The following is a 19,326-nucleotide window of genomic DNA, read 5'->3' on the forward strand; positions in this document are numbered from 1 at the left end:
TGGAGAAGAACCCTTCCTAGATGCCTAGTCCCTCAGACAGATGAGGCACTGTGAATGTAACTGACTAGGAATGAGGCTCTGACAAGGGTAGTACTCTGCCCAGTCTGCAAGTACTCAGCCTTGCCTTTCCCCCTGATTACCCCCAGACCCTCTGGTCAGCAAAGCTTTCAGGCATCTCCCAATGGGCTCTAAAACCCAAGGTGGGCATCATTAATCTCTCACCTCCTGTGTTCTGGATAATATTCCTGAGCAATCCTGTGCAAATGCCTTCAGAGGCTGGATAGTAAAGTACCGTGAATACATAAAGAGATCTGATTTTTTTTTTTTTAAGAGATCTGATTTAAAGGGGTGGTCAGACAGGGTGAGTGGGAAACCTGCACCATAAAAAGCATTCCCATTCAAAGAAAGAATTGTTAAAATTGTGCTTGGACACGGAATACTGGCTGCCCATTTACAGCAGCTGGTGGGGGGGGTGGTCTACACTGACATCAGAGGGAAAGGATCTTGGATAGAATTCTGTAAGCTATAAAGAATACATTCCAGGGGCGCCTGGGTAGCTCAGTCTGTGAAGCATCCACCTTTAGCTCAGGTCATGATCTCAGGGTCCTGGTATCGAGCCCCGCTTCAGGCTCCCTGCTCAGCGGGAAAGTTGCTTCTCCCTCTCCCTGAGCTCTCCCTCCTGCTTGGGCTGGCTCTCTCTCTCTCTCTGTCTCAAATAAATAAATTAAATCTTAAAAAAAAAATACATTCCATGCCTAATTCTTGGTAACCAGCTCCTTCCAAGACAGGCTTTTTCTTTTCTTTCTTTCTTTTCTTTTCTTTTTTTTTTTTTTTGCCTCTGGCTACATGCTCTTTCTTCTGCACATCTCCATGGGCAACCCAAACCCTGTGGTGCCCCCCTTCAAGACTTTCTAAGATGGGCTACCACTGCTGATTAACTTCATTCTGTCTGCGTCTTCCTGACACTACATCATGAACAGGCTACATTCTGGAGAAACAGTTTTGTTTTGTTTTGTTTTTAAATGAACCCCGGTGTCTGGTTAATCCCAATCCTTCTTTCCCTGTGTGTTCTCCAATGTTCAGACCCTTTCTGCTAATTAGCAGTGACGGATGAATCACCTGTCTTATGATCTCCCCAAGGACAGAAAAAGCTTGCTTCTCTTATTGATCTAGAACTCCAGGAGTCACCACATGCTCTGAAGCTTCCAACAGAGAGAGGAAAGTTCAATCTGAAAAACCCAGTGCAGACAGAAGCTCGACATGGGCACGTGTCCAGCCATCCCTAGCATCCCACTGGGGCTTCCCACTGTTCAGTGCTGATGGGATTTTCGGGAGTCGTGGTCTTCAAGAAGAGGTAAATATCACCGACATAGCGAGGGCAAGGTCTGGTTGTCCAATGTTGGCAGGCTCATCAGCTTAGCAAAGGTCATGCAGCCTAAGGCAAAGGAGATACATGGGTGCCAAAAGTGACCATACAAAGTGCCAAAAACAGAGGTCAGTTACCAAGGGATCAAGATGAGGCACTTATGGGTACCGGAGAAGGAGAATTCTGGGTGGTGGAAAGTTTAAGGGGGTATGAATCATCTTGCTCGATCCTTTAAGGTTGTTACCTGAATAGAACTCCCCAGGTTTTCAAGAGGACCTGTTCAGTTAATGAGATGAAGAATCACCTACAAAGTCAGATGCTTTCCAATCTGCGTTTTTCCAGAGGTGCGGGGGAAAAGCTCTTTTTCTGGCATGAACTGAAATTCAAAAGGGGAGTCAACATATGGAAAGAGTCTTGGCCAGGTTTGAGCCCCACATTCAATGAATTTTAGACCTAACCCTCTTCTTTTTTTTCCTTTCTTTTTTAAAAAAGATATTATTTATGTGTTTGACAGAGAGAGAGATCACAAGTAGGCAGAGCAACAGGCAGAGAGAGGGAGAAGCAGGCTCCCCGCTGAGCAGAGAGCCCGATGCGGGGCTCGATCCCAGGACCCTGAGCTCATGACCCGAGCCGAAGGCAGAGGCTTAACCCACTGGGCCACCCAGGTGCCCCCCCTAACCCTCTTTTAATGGGGGCAGCTGAAATCTTGATATCTGCAGGGACAGAGATTAGGCTCAGAAGCTGAGGCAGGCCCTAAACAAACAGAAATAAAATAAAATCAAGACTGGGCCTGTCACAGAAAACAGCATCAGCGGTAGATAGATGGGTATCTCTGAGAGACGACGTCCACAGTTTTCTTTGGGGATTTCCTGTGATCTTGAAGAAATAGACGATATTTATTACACTATGCAGACTGTCATGTTTTACACAACTAAATTCATTAATAATAAATAAATTGAGAATTTCTGCATCTCTGATCACGTCAAACTGTTTTTTTTTTCTTCTCTTCTTGGATATTTGGGCATTCTGCTGAAATCCTGTGGCAAAAGAGCTTATGCTCAGATATATTAATGTTTTATTACCATTCTTTTCAAGAGTCCATTCTAAAATGGATGGTACATAAATACTAGGATACCAGTAACGGTGAGATTTTACGACGTGCCAGACCCCATCATGGGCATTTTTCACACATCATTTCAGTTAATTCTCTTAACAATCCCAAGAAGTAGGTGGCTTTATATCTCTCTAAGGGGACTGAGACGCAAAAAGATGGCTATGCTAGGACCCTAAAGAGGTTTCCGTGCTAAGAGTTTTCATGGATAAAAGTCGGCACTAAATCTTGGTCTGTTTTAGCGTCCTGATTACCGGTCGACCATGCTACTCCCTGTGCTGTGTTACTATTCCTGCCCAGGTAAGTTCTGGAAACTCACTAGATCTGTTTGTCTCTTGAAGTTTGAGTTCATAGACAATCACCTATACTGGATGCTGGAATGCTTCTCCTCAGATCAATATCAAAAGGTCTGGATCTCAGCTCAGATCTTGATCGCAGGGTTATGAGTTCAAGTTCATATTGGGCTCTATGCTGGGCAGGGAGCCTACTTGAGGGGAAAAAAAAATCGTATATCCAGGTCCCACCTCTCAGAAAATTGGATTAGGGATGAAGGCAAGAAATCTGGGCTTAACATGTTTTCTGTGTGAGTCTGATGAGCAGCTGGGTTTGAGAAGACTGATTTAGAGCAGTGAGCTTGTGGGTTCATGGGCTCTACTCTTTTCTAAGCAAGCACCCCTTACCAGTAAAAATAAAAACGGGGGAGGGGTTAGGAAGGAACTATTTGTAGGTATATTATTCATAAATAATATACGTGTATTATTTTGTCTTTTTATTCTAGATTATAAAACATATGCAAAATAAAGTCAAGGAAGGCTGAGGTGAGAATAAAAACTATTTGAAAAATATTTTTCTCTCGAGTAATGTTCTCATAAAAATATAATGAACAATGAAATGAATATGCTGCATTCTCTGATCAAATCTTGGTTTACACTCTGTTATGCAGAGATTTTTCAGGTCTGGTTCTAAGTTTATTTTTGACATTAGTTTTAATGGTTACCATAAGTGAAAAATCACACAAAACCTCCAAATGGAAAAAGTACATCATTGGCAGTACATATTAATTTTTCAGTACCATCTGCTAATTAAGCAAAAGTTTTCGATGAAATGGGGCAACTAATTTCCATAGCCCCTGACGTAAGTCAGCGCCTCTTGCAAACGAATTGAAAGATACATTGCACATTTATTTATTTATTTATTTATTTATAGCAAGGATGAGTGGGGGAAGTGCAGAGGGAGAGGGGGAGAGACAAGCTCAAGCAGACTCCGGGCTGACCATGGAGCCCACTGTGGGGCTTTATCTTCTGACCTGAGCTGAAATCATGAGTTGGACGCTCACAATAGCTTAACTTAAGCAAAGCTCATGGATACTTACTCAACTGAGCCACCCAGGCACCCAATACCTTGCATTTTTTAAAAGAGATTTTTTTTATTTATTTGACAGACAGAGATCACAAGTAGGCAGAGAGGCAGGCAGAGAGGAAGGGAAGCAAGCTCCCTGCTGAGCAGAGAGCCCGATGCGGGGCTCCATCCCAGGACCCTGGGATCATGACCCGAGCTGAAGGCAGAGGCTTTAACCCACTGAGCCACCCAGGCACCCCTACCTTGCATTAAAAAAAAAAAAAAGATTTTATTTATTTATTTGAGAGAGAGCAAGAGAGAGAACACAAGCAGGGGAAAGAGAGAACCAGGCTCCCCACCGAGCAGGGAGCCCAAAGTGGGACTGGATCCCAGGACCCTGCAACCGTGACCTGAGCCAAAGGCAGATGCTCAATGGACTGAACCACCCAGATGCCCCCAAACTTTTCTCATCGGACTTAGTACTTGATAGGATATTGTACGACCTTAAACATTGCTGAAAAATTACCTTCATGTTCTGGATATATATTTTTTTCTGGATATATTCTATATGTAATCTGTATGTATATAATCCTTTTCTCTCTATATAATCTATATTATATAATCTTTATATATTTATAATTTGTATATATTTAATAGTCTGTATATATACACTGCCACATATACATACATATTTACATAGAATATAAATACTTATATTTACCAGTGTAATTATACATATATACACATGCATGCATATACTTACATGCAGCACATATAGACATATTTTTGTGTACATAAATATATATTATATACAAACATACATACATATATAGTTAAGGTGACATTCATCATCCATGACAGTGGATATAAATGTACATTTCTAGGGCGCCTGGGTGGTGCCCCATGTCACAGACCTTCTCTTCTCTTAGCATACCTTTGTGTCATACTATGACACAAGTACGCTCAGCCTATGACAAATGAGGGGACCGTTCAGTCCATTTTATTCAGTACTCACGGAGCTGAGTTTCTTTCTCATCTCTCAGGCTCCAAAGTTTTAGATCTTTAAAGGCATCTACCTAAGCATGCAATAAATAGCTTTTTATACTTAAAAGAGTCATCGGTTCATTTGGGGAAATCTCCAAAAGAATTCTTATATCTACAAACACCTGCACTAAAGGGGTTTAGTCATTGAAATCCTCAAGGCTCCAACTGAAAACCCCTTGTCTAAAGATATTTTATGTCCTCAGGAATTTGGTTTGGTTAGAGAAGCATCAGGATTTATCCACAGATTTTTTTTTTTTTTTTTTAAGAAGGACTCAGATTTCTCCAGTCAGGTCTGTGGTCCCTTGTCTCACCTGTAAGCACGTAAGAAATCCTCTCAGCCCCACCTGAACCTTCTCGAACATCTTAAAGACCTCCTTCAAGACACTCCCCATAAAACAAGTGATATGTTAGGCCTTCTCCTCACCAGAAAAAAAAACCCCAGCATTTTGTTAAGTACTCTCTGAACAGCCCATAGAAGACAATGTGGCTTCCATTCACCATGAATTAAAACCACGGTTTACTCTAGTGAAGTCAGGAGGTTACAAACCACATCTTGATGTCACAGGAAGAGTATTGAGATTGGTTTCTGTTCCAACGTCCTTTCCTTGCTCACTCTGTGTGGTCAGCATTTCCACACAGCCTTCACTGGTATTCTCCACTTCCTTAAACTCAAGTCAATCTGGATCCACATGCCCCCACCTGCTAAAGCCAACATCCCTTTTCAGATCTCTGTTCAAATCTATGTTACTAGGTTTCAGTGAATTGTTAATGAGATAACTGATTTGACCCACTGTAATCTCATGTAATTGAACTTCATTGTTAAATTCATAACAATAAATTTTTCTCCTAAGAGATCACCCGTAATACTCCCAAAGCTTACACCATCTCTGAGCAGTGCGTCCTCGCTGACCAGCTCTATCCTGGGGCATCGTGCAGCAGAGAGAGGCAAGAACATGAAATTTGGAGTCAGAAAAAAGTTTAAATTTAGGTTCAGCAACTGAATGTCTTTGTGGCCCTGAGTTAGGCACGGATCCCTCCAGATCTCAGTTTCCTTATTTCTACAGTGGGAGTGTTGCTGAAAACTGACCTCTGTGCTCCGAAACCAAAATATGTAACGAGAAGACAGAGTTTGGGTGTAAAGAAGGAAGAAAATTTATTACTTTGCCAAGCACAGGAGGCTAGAGCAGGCTAATGCCTCCAAGACTACATGACTTCCCGGGGTAAAAGGCTGAGAGGTTTTATAGGAAAATGCAGGATCTGGGCGGTTTCCATGGGAATCTGGAACGTGCTGCTAGCCCTGCGTCACGTCTTCAAGGTGGTCTCGTGACCAGCGCTGCCACCTGCCATCAGAATCTCGTTACTAAGTATACATTGAGGTCAGCGAGATGTCAATATCGATACTGAGTTCCTGGAACAAAGGAGTCTATACAGAAAAACAAGCGAAGGGGAGGCGAGGGAGGCTTCAAGAATGAGGAAGAGAGAAACATGTTCAGTTTAAAGCCGAGTCTTGCTGAAGCACTAGTGCGTCCATCTGAATTTCCATCCATCTTTAGGTTTTTGTTTTTGTTTTTAAAGATTGTATTTATTTATTTGTCAGAGAGAGAGAAAGCGAGAGCCAGCACAAGCAGGGGGAGCGGCAGGCAGAGGGAGAGGGAGAAGCAGTTCCCTGATGATCAGGGAGCCAGACTTTGGATTCGATCCCAGGACCCTGAGATCATGATCTGAGCCGAAGGCAGGCCCTCAACCCACTGAGCCCCCCAGGCGTGCCATCTTCACATTTCTGCAGTGGTATCAGGAGCAAGGATATTTGCTGTGTCTAATGTCAAGAGGAGTGGACTTTTTAATTTCAAAGTGAATATTTTTTAGTTTGTAAAAGACACAATTGGTTCTGCTGTTGTAATAGTTTGTTGTGTCTTTCCTTCTCTCTTTTCTTTCCATGATGCTCTCCTTTTTATTTTATTTTTTATTGTTTTTATGGTTTCTACTTCTTTTACTCTTTGAACCATCCAGGACACTTACTTAAAAATCTCTTTCAGACTGAGGTACCTGGCTGGCTCCTTCGGTGGCTCATGTGACTCTTGATCTCGGGGTTGTAAGTTCAAGCCCCATGTTGGGTGCAGAGATTACGGAAAAATAATTTAAAAAGTATGGGCTGCCTAGGTGGCTCAGTTGGTTAAACATCTGTCTTTGGCTTGGGTTATGATCTCGGGGTCCCATGATCAAGCCCCGCATCAGGCTCCCTGCTCATTGGGGAGTCTGTTTTTCCCTCTCCCTCTGCTGATCCCCCCCTCATGCTCGGTCTCACTCAAATAAATAAACAAAATCTTTACAAAATAATAAAAAATCTTTAAAAAAACTCAGATTGTTCTATTATCTCTAATTTTGGGGATGCAAGTTCTCATTTAAAAAAATAACTGGGGGCTGTCCCTTTTGATGGATTGTTTCTGGTGCAGCTTATAATTTTTGACTTTAAGCTTCTCTGCAGTGACGAATGTTTTCTGCAGGTGCCCCACGTGGCCTAACTGGAGTAACCTGGAGTTTTGTAAATCGAAGAGCAACCTTTCCTCTGCTCAAGAGTACTGTTTCAGGGGCACCTGGGTGGCTCAGTGGGTTAAAGCCTCTGCCTTCAGTTCAGGTCATAATCCCAGGGTCCTGGAATCGAATCCTGCATCGGGCTCTCTGCTCAGCAGGGAGCCCACTTTCCCCTCTCTCTTCCTGTCTCTCTGCCTACTTGTGATCTCTGTCAAATAAATTAAAAAAAAACCTTAAAAAAAAATACTGTTTCACAGTTTTCTCTTCCCTCTCATGCATTACAAGTTTGTCCTCTCTGCTGGATCGTTCCATTCAGCATAGAAACAAGCTGCAATACTGCCTAATTTGCCTCGTTTTGATACTTCCCTTTATGGCAAAACTTCTTAAATGATTTGTTTCTATTTGTTGCTTCTATTTGTTTCTCTATGGAAGGGCTCCATTCAGGTTTTCTCCACTCTGCTGTTCTTGCTAAGGTCACCAGTGATTTCCCCTCTTGCTGAAACCGATGGTCAATTCTCAATCCTTATCGTACCCTTGACCACTAGCTTTTGATCTAGTTGATTACTGCCTCCTTTTTTTTTTTTTTTGAATAATTTGCACACTTGGGCTCCAGGACATCCATCTGTCTTTGTTTTTCTCTTATCTCGATGCCCCTTGATCTCTTTCTCCTTTGATGGGTCCTCCTTATGTTCTTGATCCTAACATGTTGATGTGTCTCAGGACTCGCTTCTCATACCTCTTCTCTTATTTTCACTTGTTGTCTCAGGACTTGGGCATTTGTTATTTTCTGTGCCTGGGAGCCTCCTCCAGATATCCACAAGATCTGATCCTTCACGTATGGTCTGGGTTCTGAGATGTTTTATCCGTTAGCTCTTCCCTGATCATCCTATTAAACAACATACCATCCCTAACACTGCCTATACCCTCTCATCTTGGCTTAATTTTCTCTACAACACTTATCATTATCCAACATACTTATTATTGTTTGTGTGTCTATTTATTGGCCAACTCTTTCACAAAACATAAATCCTCTGAGGGCAGGAACTTTGTTCATTGTTGTGTCACCCGCTGTTGGAACAGTGCTGGGTGCTAGAGGCATCTGATAAATATTTACTGAATGAGTGCGTGAATAAATGAATCAGGATAGATGATAGAGTTCCATTATTTCCTAGACTGAGAGAGATGCCTCCCAACTTTTAAAATATATTTTTTAGTTGTTCAGTCTGTTCAGACAGAAGGAAAATTTCATGCTTCACCTCAAGTTGCCAGTTCATTTTTATTTTTTATTTTTGTATTTTTAAAAAGATTTTATTTATCTGAGAGACAGAGAGGCGGAGAGCACAGAGGGAGAGTGAGAAGAAGCTGACTCCCCACTGAGCAGAGATCCCGGCATGGGCTCGATCCCAGGACCCCGAGATCATGACCTGAGCCAAAGTCAGACACCCAACCGACTGAGCCACCCAGGCACCCCTATTTTTATTTTTAGAGATTTTTTATTTATGAAAGAGAGACCTAGAGAGAGCCTGAGCAGGGGTGAGGGTCGGGGGAGAGGGAGAAGCAGACTCCCCACTGAGCCGGTAGCCTGTTGCAGGGCTTGATCCCAGGACCCCGAGATCATGACCTGAGCTGAAGGCAGATGCTGAACCGAATTAGTCACCTAGGAGCCCCTCAAGTTGCCAGTTTATAAATAAATTATTAAACTACCAAGTGTCACTTCCATGTCAGGAGCCATCTATCAAGGTTTGAGTTCTTACAATGAGCTTCACCGGTTCTGAGGACGGGCTTCAGGGCTCTGTGAACTCCCTGAATTTGTGTGAAAAATGTTGAAGATGTGTATGTGATTTTTCCTTGGGAAAAGATTTATAGCCTCCATCAGATTCATGAACTATCTATGGCCTGACTAAAGGTTTTGAATTGTTGTTATCTTCCTTGGATACCGATCAGCTAAAAGCTAAAATGTTGAAGACAGAAACTCATCATCTTCCTTTCCAAAGTCTCTTGGCTTTCTTAGAAGGAAAGCCCTTTGTGTCAGAAGAAACAGCCACTGCAGGTATCTCTTTAAAATGTTCCTGATATGGGGTGCCTGGGTGGCTCAGTGGGTTAAGCCTCTGCCTTCTGCTCAGGCCTGGATCTCAGGGTCCTGGGATGAGCCCCACATTGGGCTCTCTGCTCATCAGGGAGCCTGCTTCTCCCTCTCCCTCTGCCTGCCTCGATCCCTTTTTGTGATCTTTGTCAAATAAATAAGTAAAATCTTTTAAAAAATTTAGTAAAATGTTCCCAATAAATTGCCACTCTGTTGCTTCAGGAGCTCATAAAGTAGCATTGCTAGACAAGTTGACTTTAGAAATTTCCACTTGCGTTAAGCTGAAGTAGTTTTCACATGCTGGGTCTTGTTCAGGCCCTGGGACCTAGAACAAGATGCTAAATCCCTTTTCCACTGGTTGGTTTTTCAGATATGTTAAGATATCACGATTCACCCTCCTCCCTCTTCCAAAGCCTTATTTCTTCAGAATGTCTTCAATTCCTCTAAACGTGGGCCAGGGCAGCTCACCACCCTGCAACCGTTCCTGAATGCCACCCCAGTTTGACAATTGCCCAAAACTGAACCCACATGCGATACACATAGGAGTCCGGGCTCGCAAATTTGGACCCGATACTTTTATCAACGCTGCTTTGTATCACGAAACGACTGCGGCAGGGACGGGGAAGGGAGACAGAGGTGGAGAGTGGAGAGAGGAGGCGGTGTCAGAGAGAGGAGGCAAACCCACAGCGCTTCGTGACTTCTGGCCTGCGGGAAAGGGAAGGAGGAGGGGACCGAGGAGGATACATATGTTGAAGCAGAGGGTCTGGGGGAGGCAGAAGGAGGGAGACAGACAGAGGACGGATGGGAGGCGACAGGTTAGCTAGCACCTGGCCGAATTCCAACACGGGGAAGTGGAGAGAGAGCGCCCAGGAGCTGGAGCAGCAGGACGGGGAGAGGTCGGGGTAAATCAAACGCCGCAGGGAGGCCGAAGGCGGGGGTGGGGCGGGGTAAGGTGGGAATGGAGTGGGGGGGAGGGGCAGAGAGCAGAGGCCCCGCCTGAGCGTCTGGGCTCCTGGCAGAGTCGCAAAGATGTGGAGCCGGCACAGGGTCTGGGACAGACAAGGGAATTATCTTGGTGGACCGTCGCAGCGCTTGGAGACCAGCGAGAGAGCAAACGCACCAATCTGGAATGAATGACCCAAGCGCCGCAGAGGGCGACCGGGAGCGGCCTCGGAGCCCGGAGGACGCAGGAGGGGCGGGGCGACGCGGGCGGCCAATCGGAGTCCGCGCCCCAGCACGGGCCCCGCCCCTCCGCGTCAATGCCGGCGCCGGCGGCGCGCGCAGTCGCCCGCCTCCCGGAAGTGCGCCTGGAGTCGGCGTCGCGGGCCGAGGTGAGCGCGCGCGGGCTGGGCGGGCCTGGCTGCGGCCACCCGGGGTCGGGCCTGGCGCCTCCTGTCTCGGCGCCGGCCTCGGTGAGGCCCCCGGGAGCGGCGGCTGCGCCGGCGAACGCGCGCCTGATGGTCTCGGAGGGCGCGGGGACGCGGCGGGTGCGGGGCAGGGGTGGCGGGGCCGAGGGGCTGTGGGGTAGTGGAGACGCCGCTGCCGCGAGCGGGCTCTAAGCGCCGGACTCCTCGGCCGCGCCCCTGGACCCGCACCGAAACCGGGCCGCTTCCTCTGCCTTCCCCCGGAGGCTGGAAGAGAGGGGCCCCGCGTGGGCCGATGCCCGGAGCCTCTCTCTCTGGGTTGCTTTGGGCGTTGCGCAGCGAGAGTGGAGGATACCTGGGTGGGGAGCGCTGCCTCGGCCTCCGGGACGCCACATTCCAGTAGCCCTCCAGCCTCAGGGCGTTTGTGAAAGCCCCCAAACCCGCTCCCTACCCCCAGGTCCCCCAGCGTTGGCAGCTGTCCTCCCCAAAACACAGGCCTTGCCTGGAGCTTCGTGGGTTCCAAGTCGGCCGCCCGTTGTGAGCCTCCCGAGGTTCCTAATCAGTCAACTCTGATACTTGCCTTGCAGGGGGGTTGTGAGGATTAGAAATGGCATGAACAGGGCCTAATAAGGAGCTGATACGTAGTGTTGGGGAAAAAATTACTCGTATGCTCCTTAAGGACGGTGAGGCAGCGTTTATTCAGGGGGGCTGCTGCAATGCGGTTTTGCAGGAGCAGAGAGCTACCGGGCTGCACCCTGCAACAAGGAGGAGTGGAGAACTAAACAGCCAAGGAGCCCGGTGCAGGGGCGGGAGGGAGGGGTGCGTGGATGCACAATGACTAAGAGGAAGCATCCGGGGCAAAGGGAACTCTGGCTGACATCGTCTTGACTGGAGTTTTGCAGAAGGCAGAGCTGGTGATAGGGAATTTGTTCAGGTGTCGGGGCTGATCAGACACCATGATTGATGTAGAATTTGACCAGCTATCGGAGATGAGGGACTTTCCCTCCAAACAGGACTCAGCAAGGTTCTTGCTAAAACGGGACTGAAAGGGTCAAGGACAGACCTGAAAGGCCAGGCCTCGTCAAAAAGAGGACTCCCGGGACTTGACTGAAGTTCGCTTCAGGAAAAAGTGTTTGTCAGTATTAGGTACACAGCAGAGGGCTACTTGTATGCATAGGTATTGTAAGCATACTTACCAAAGGTTGCATTTTAAGTTCACTCTGATTTGTTACAGTTTGACTAACAACTATACATGTGGGATTGCTTGAAACATTTTTCATAACAGGAGCGGATACTCATGAAATCATTGGAATAGAAACGATACCCTCTATAATTTAATCTGGAATAATTGAGGCATTTTTCTTAGCATTTTTTAAGGATATAATTACTAAAATCAGATTTAAATATTTTATAAGATTTATAATTTTCCCTAAATGTCATCTGAACTGCTGTCTTCATTCGGGAAGCAATAAATTTGAATGAGTCCACCCATCAGTCTCTTGCCATCTGAAATCTTTCAACTTGTTATTTGAAACTCAGGAGCCAAATAGCTTTAGGTTATAAAGGATGCGTGTATATTTATTCAGTATTTATTTAATATTTATGTGGTTTTTTTGTTAGATTTTTATTTATTTATCTTAGAGCATGAGTGGGAGGGGCAAGGGAGAGAACCCTAAGAAGACCCCACACTGAGTGGTTGGAGCCAGAAGCAGGGCTTGATCCCAGGACCCCACGATCTTACCTGAGCGGAAACCAAGAGGTAGGCTGTCCAATCAAGTTTGCCACCCAGGCACCCCATTTATTTATTTATTTTAAGTAGACCCCATGCCCAGCGGTGCGGGGCTTCAGTTCACAAACCTGAGATCAAGAGTGGGACACTTGACTGACTGAACCACCCAGGTGCCCCTTATTTAGTATTTTAACATATTTATTCAAAACTACATTTTTTCTCTAGAGCTTTAGCTGTTACCTATACATTTTGATACTGTGTTTTCACTATCATTCAATATGAAAACATTTTAATTTTCGGGGTGCCTGGGTGGCTCAGTCAGTTAAATGTCTGCCTTCTACTCAGGTCGGGATCCTGGGGTCCGGGGATGGAGCTCCAAGTCAGGCTTCTTGCTGGTGGTAGGTAGAGGGGGGAGGGGGTGGGTGGCCTGGTTCTCCCCCTCCCCTTGCATATCCCCCTGTTGCTCTCCTTGTTTGTGCGCCTTCTCTCTCTTTCTCTGTGTCAAATAAAAATCTTTAAAAAAGAAAAGAAAACATTTTAATGTCCATTGTGATTTTTTTTCCTTTGGCCATAGGTTATATTAGTTAGTTAATAATTTCTGTATGTTGGCATTTTCTAGGTATCTTTGTTACTGGTTTCTAATTTCATTGCACTGTGGTGCAATTGAGATTCCAGTCTTTTCTTCTTTATGCATGTGGTCTGCTTTGGCGAATGTTTCATATGAACTTGAACTCGAAATGAATCTGTATTCTGCAGTTGTCAAGTCTGAATGGCCATTTAGATTGCATTGGTTTATAATGCTCAGATTTTCTGTAGCCTTACTGATTTTTTTTTTTTGGGGGGGGTCTTCACTTTCTATCAGCTATGAGGATTTGTCCCTTTAGACTTGATATTAGGTGCATATACATTTAGGGTTTTGGGTTCTAAATGATTGGACTCATCATAATGATATGGTCTTCTTTTTCTTTATTTCTTGAAGTCTCTTGGTCAGATAGTAATATAACCATGCCAGCTTTTGTATGCTCGCTGTTTACATAAGATGTCTTTCCCCCATTGTTTTATTTCCAAACTTTAGTGTCTTTATGTATTAAATATCTCTATTGTAGGGACTCTGTGGTTAGATCTTACTTTTCTAAATCTGGTAATCTTATAATTCAGATGTTTAGTCCATTTACATTTAATATGATTACTGATATGGTCCTGTGTTAGTGGACCATATTGTCCTTTTTTCCAGTTGATCTTTCTGGTTTTTATTCTCTTGATCTTACTGTATTCGGAGATAGTGGTCTTTTTTAGGATTCCTCTATTGTTTTTTTAAGCTGTTCTTCTTTGTATAATATTTTTACAGCTACCAGTATGTATCTTTATCAGAGTTTAACATATTAGAGTTTAATATTTATACCACTTTATCCTAAACAATTTACATTTCTCATTCCTGCCTCTTATTTAACACCTTTACACTTCCAGTTTGTCACCTGACATTTAGGTGTCACTTCCCACTTCCTATTCCTTCCTCATTTAACAATTCAAAAGTGTAATTCCCTGATTGATTCCATTTACTCACTCCTTTGTGCTGTTTTCATATCTTTTACTTCTACTTATGTTCTATGTACACGCTGTTGTTATTTTTGATTTTAAAAGTCAGTTGCCTTTTAAGGAAGTTAGAAGAAGTGAAACCATAGTATTTCTATATTTATACACCATATATTTACTATTTTTGGAGATCTTCATATCTTTCTGTAGATCTGAGTTTCTCTTCAACTGGAAAGATGTCCTTTAACATTTCTTATAGTACAAATCACTGTCGAGGGGTGCCTGAGTGGCTCACTCAGTGAAGCGCCGGCCTTCAGCTCAGGTCATGATCTTGGGGTCCTGGGATCGAACCCCAAGTTGGGCTCCCTGCTCAGTGGGGGGCCTACTTCCTCCTCTCCCCACGTGCACCCCTCCCCCCATGCTCGCTCTCTTTCTTTCAAATGAATAAATAAAATCTTAAAAAAAAGAAACCACTGGTGAAAAATTCTCCTAGCTTATTTATTTGAAAAAAGTCTTTTTTTTTTTAAATTAAAATGCAGTTAACATACAATATTCTGTTAGTTCCAGGTTTACAACATACTGATTTGACAATTCTGTACGTTACTCCATGCTCACCACAATAACTGTCTTCAACATATAATGTTATATATCATTATTTATATTCTCTATGGTATGTTTTTCATCTGTGATATGTTTGTATATACTGTATAACTTGTTATAACTGAAAGTTTGTATCTCTTAATCCTCTTTATTTATTTTGCTCATAACCCCCACCCCCCTCCCCTTTGGCAAACATTTATATTTAAGAGTCTGGCTTTTGTTTTTTATTCATTTTTTTTAATGTTCTACAAATAAGTGAAATCATAAGGTATTTTTCTGTCTCTGTCAGATTTATTTCACTTAGCCTAGTGTCCTCTAGGCCCATCCATGTTGTCACAAATGATTAAGATTTCATTCTTTTATATGCCTGAGTACTATTTCATTGTATATGTACATGGTATCTTTATCCATTCATCTATCAATGGACACTTGGTTTACTTCCATATCTTGGCTGTTGTAAATGCTGCAGTAAACATAGGAGTGCATTTATCTTTTTGAATTAGCGTTTTTGTTTTCTTTGTAGAAATACCAGTAGTGAAATTACTAGCTCAAACGGTGTTTCTTTTTTTTTTTTTTTTTTTAGATTTTATTAATTTATTTGACAGACAGAGATCACAAGTAGGCAGAGAGGCAGGCAGAGAGAGAGGAGAAAGCAGGCTTTCCACGGAGCAGAGAGCCCGATGCAGGGCTCAATCGCAGGACCCTGGGGATCATGACCTGAGCCGAAGGCAGAGGCTTTAACCCACTGAGCCACCCAGGTGCCCCTCAAACGGTATTTCTACTACTTTTTAAAATTTAAAATTTTAATTTTTAAAAAATTTTATTTATTCATTAGAGAGCGAGAGAGAGAGAGAGCACAAGAGATCACAAGCCAGGGGAAGGGGTAGAGGGAGAGGGAGAAGCAGACTCCTTGCTGGGCAGGGAGCCTGACATGGGGCTTGTTCCCAGGACCCCGGAATTGTGACCTGAGCCGAAGGCAGACTTAACTGACAGAGCCATCCAGGGGCCCCAGTATTTCTACTTCTTAATTTTTTCTGTTTTCCACAATGGTTACACCATTTTACATTCCCACCAACCGTGCACAAGGGTGCCCTTCTCTGTACATCCTTGCCAACACTTGTTATTTTTTGTGTTTTTGATATTAACCATTGTGAGATATCATTGTGGTTTTGATTTGCGTTTTCCTGGTGATTAATAATGTTGAGCATCTCTTCTGTATCTCTTGGCCATCTGTAGGTCTTTGGACAATTTTCTGTTCAGGTTTTCTGACCATTTTTTAATTGAATTGTTTGTTTTTTTTGGTGTTGAGTTGTAGAAGTTCTTTGTATATTTGGATAGTAATCCCTTATTGGTTATATCACTTGTGCATTTCTTTTTCTGTTCACTAAGTTGCCTTTTTGTTTTGTGGATGGTTTCCTTCGCTGTGCAATAGCTTTTTAATTTGGGATAGTCCCAGTGGCTTATTTTTGGTTTTGTTTCCCTTGCCTGAGAAGACATACCTATAAATACGTTGCTAGGGGCAGTTCCCCAAGATTTTACTGCCTGTGTTTTCATTTAGAAGTCTTATGGTTTCGGGTCTCACATTTAGGTCTTTAATCTATTTTCAATTAAATTTTGTGTATATTGTAAGAAAATGGTCCAGTTTTGGGTGCCTGGGTGGCTCAGTTAAGCGTCTGCCTTTGGCTCTGGTCGTGATCCCAGCGTCCTGGGATGGAGCTCTGCATCAGCAGAGAGGGAGTCTGTTTCTCTCTCTCTCTCTCTCTGCCCCTCTCACCTGCTCATGCACTCTCTCTCTCAGATAAATAAATAAGATCTTAAGAAAAAAGACGTGGTCCAGTTTCCTTCTTTTGCATATAACTCTCCAGTTTTTTCAGCACCATATATTGAAAAGACGCTTTTCGTCATTGTATAGTCCTGTCTCTTTTGTTGTAGATTAATTGACCATATGGATGTGGGTTTATTTCTAGGCTTTCTGTCCTGTTCTCTTGATCCATGTGTCTGTTTTTATGCCAGTACCGTACTGTCTTAATTGCCATAGCTTTGTAGTTTATCTTGAAATCCTGGAGCAGAGATACCTCTAGCTTTGTTCTTTCTCAAGACTGCTTTGGCTGTTATCTTTTGTGGTTCCGTACAAATTTTAGGATTATTTTAGTTCTGTGGAAAATACTATTGGTATATTGATAGGGATTGCATTGAATCTGTAAGTTGCTTTGTGTAGTCTGGGTAGTCTGGGTTTTTTAAACATATTAATTCTTTCAGTCCATGAGTGTGCTGTATCTATCCATTTCTTGTGTTGTCTTCAGTTTCTTTCAATAATGTCTTATAGTGTTTTTTTTTTTTTTAAGATTTTATTTATTTATTTGACAGACAGAGATCGCAGGTAGGCAGAGAGACAGGCAGAGAGAGAGGGGGAGGCAGGCTCCCTGCTGAGCAGAGAGCCCGATGCTGGGCTCAATCCCAGGACCCTGAGATCATGACCTGAGCTGAAGGCAGAGGCTTAACCCACTGAGCCACCCAGGCGACCCTGTCTTTTAAGTTTCCAGAGTATAAGTCTTTCACCTCCTTGGTTAAAGTTATTCCTAGCTATTTTATTTTTTTATGTGCAATTGTAAATGGGATTGTTTTCTTAATTTCTCTTTCTGCTATTTCATTAGTAGTGTATGGAAACACAATGGTTTTCTGTATGTTAATTTCGTATCCTGCAACTTTACTGAATTCATTTTTCAGTTCTGATAGTTTTTTGATGGAGACTTAGGGCTTTTTATGTATATTGTCATGTCATCTGCAGGTAGTGACAGTTTTACTTCCTCCTTACCAGTTTGAATGCTTTTTTTTTTTTTAAAGATTTTATTTATTTATTTGACAGAAAGATCACAAGGAGGCAGAGAGAGAGAGAGAGGAGGAAGCAGGCTCCCTCCCGAGCAGAGAGCCCAATTCGGGACTCGATCCCAGGACCCTGAGATATGACCTGAGCCGAAGGCAGAGGCTTAACCCACTGAGCCACCCAGGCCCCCTTGAATGCTTTTTATTCCTTTTTCTTGTCTGATTGGTACAGCTAAGATTTCCAGTACTATGTTGAATAAAAGGGGTGAGTGGACATCCTTGTTTTATTCCTGATCTTAGAGGAAAAGCTTTTAGTTTTTCTCCACCGAGTATGATGTTAGATGCAGGCTTTTAAATATATGTCTTTTTTTTTTTTTTTAAGGTATGTTCCCTCTAAGTCCACTTTGTGAGAGTTTTTATCTTGAATATATGTATTTTGTCAAATGCTTTTTCTGCATCTATTGAGTTGATCATAAATGTTTTTTTCCCCTTGTTAAATGTGATGTTACAATGTTTTATGAATATTGAGCCACTTGATTGAATGATTTTTTATTTTTTATTTTTTAAAAAGATTTTATTTATTTATTTGACAGACAGAGATCACAAGTAGGCAGAGAGGCAGGCAGAGAAAGAGGGGGAAGCAGGCCTTCCACTGAGCAGAGAGCCTGATGCGGGGCTTGATCCCAGGACCCTGAGATCATGACCTGAGCCGAAGGCGGAGGCTTAACCCACTGAGCCACCCAGGCACCGCAAAGTGAATGATTTTTTAATGTATTGTTGAATTTGGTTTGCAGACGTTTTGATGTGGTTTTTTACATCTGTGTTCATGAGAGATAATGACCTATAGTTTTCTCTTTTTGTAGTGTCTCTGTCTGATTTTGGTATTAGGATAGTGCTGGCCTTGTAGAATTAATGAAAGCTTTCCTCGTTTCCATGTTTTGGAATAGTTTGAGAAGAATAATTATCAGCTACTTTTTTTTTTTTTTTCTGGTTATCAACTACTTTTAAAGTTTGCTAGAATTTGCCTGTGAAGCCATTTGGTCCTGGACATTTGTTTGTTGGGAGTGTTTTGATTACTAATATAATTTCAATACTAGTAACTGGTTCATTCAAATTTCCTAGTTCTGAATTAGTTTTGGAAGGTTGTTTGTTTCTAGAATTTATCCGTTTTTTTTTCTGGGTTGTCCAGTTTGTTGATATATACTGTTTCATGATATTCTTCAGTAATCTTTTGTGTTTCTGTGAATTGAGTTCTTACTTTTTCCCTTTCATTTCTGATTTTACTTATTTGAGCTCCCTCTCTCTTTCTTGTTTATGAATCTGGCTAAAGGTTTTTCAGTTTTTAAAAAATATTTTTTATTTTACAGAGAACGTGCACAAGCACTAGTGGGAGGAGGGACAGAGAGAGATAATCTCCAGTAAACTCCCTACTGAGTGTAGAGCTTAATGCCGGGCTTGATCTCAGAACCCATGAGTTCATGACCTGAACCAAAACCAAGAGTCGGATGTGTAACTGACTGAGCCACCGAGGCACCCCAAGATTTATTAATTTTGTTGATTTTTTTCAAAGGATCAACTCCTGATTTCATTGATGTGTACTATTGTTTGTTTGTTTATTTCTGCTTTAATCTTTATTATTTCCTTTCCTCTACTGGTTTTGGATTTTGTTTATTCTTTTTCTAGCCCTTTAGGTGTGAGGTTAGGTTGAGATTTTTTTCTTGTAGATAGGACTGTGTTGCTGTAACTTCCTTCTTAAGAACTGCTTTTGCTGCATCCCGGAGATTTTGGTCCATTGTATTTTCA

At 42.9% G+C, this 19,326-nt stretch overlaps 1 protein-coding gene across 1 annotated transcript in view; it reads left to right on the forward strand.

The window, feature by feature from the left end:
* Positions 1-10,418: 10,418 nt before the first annotated feature.
* Positions 10,419-19,326, forward strand: part of ZNF18 (zinc finger protein 18) — a 55,925-nt gene continuing 47,017 nt past the window's right edge. Inside the window, exon 1 of the mRNA XM_080827023.1 lies at positions 10,419-10,805. The gene's annotated coding sequence lies outside the window, so the exon portion shown is untranslated. The remainder of the gene's footprint in view (positions 10,806-19,326) is intronic.

Source organism: Martes martes, assembly GCF_963455335.1.
Source record: "Martes martes genome assembly, chromosome: 16".
NCBI classification, from domain to species: Eukaryota; Metazoa; Chordata; class Mammalia; order Carnivora; family Mustelidae; genus Martes; species Martes martes.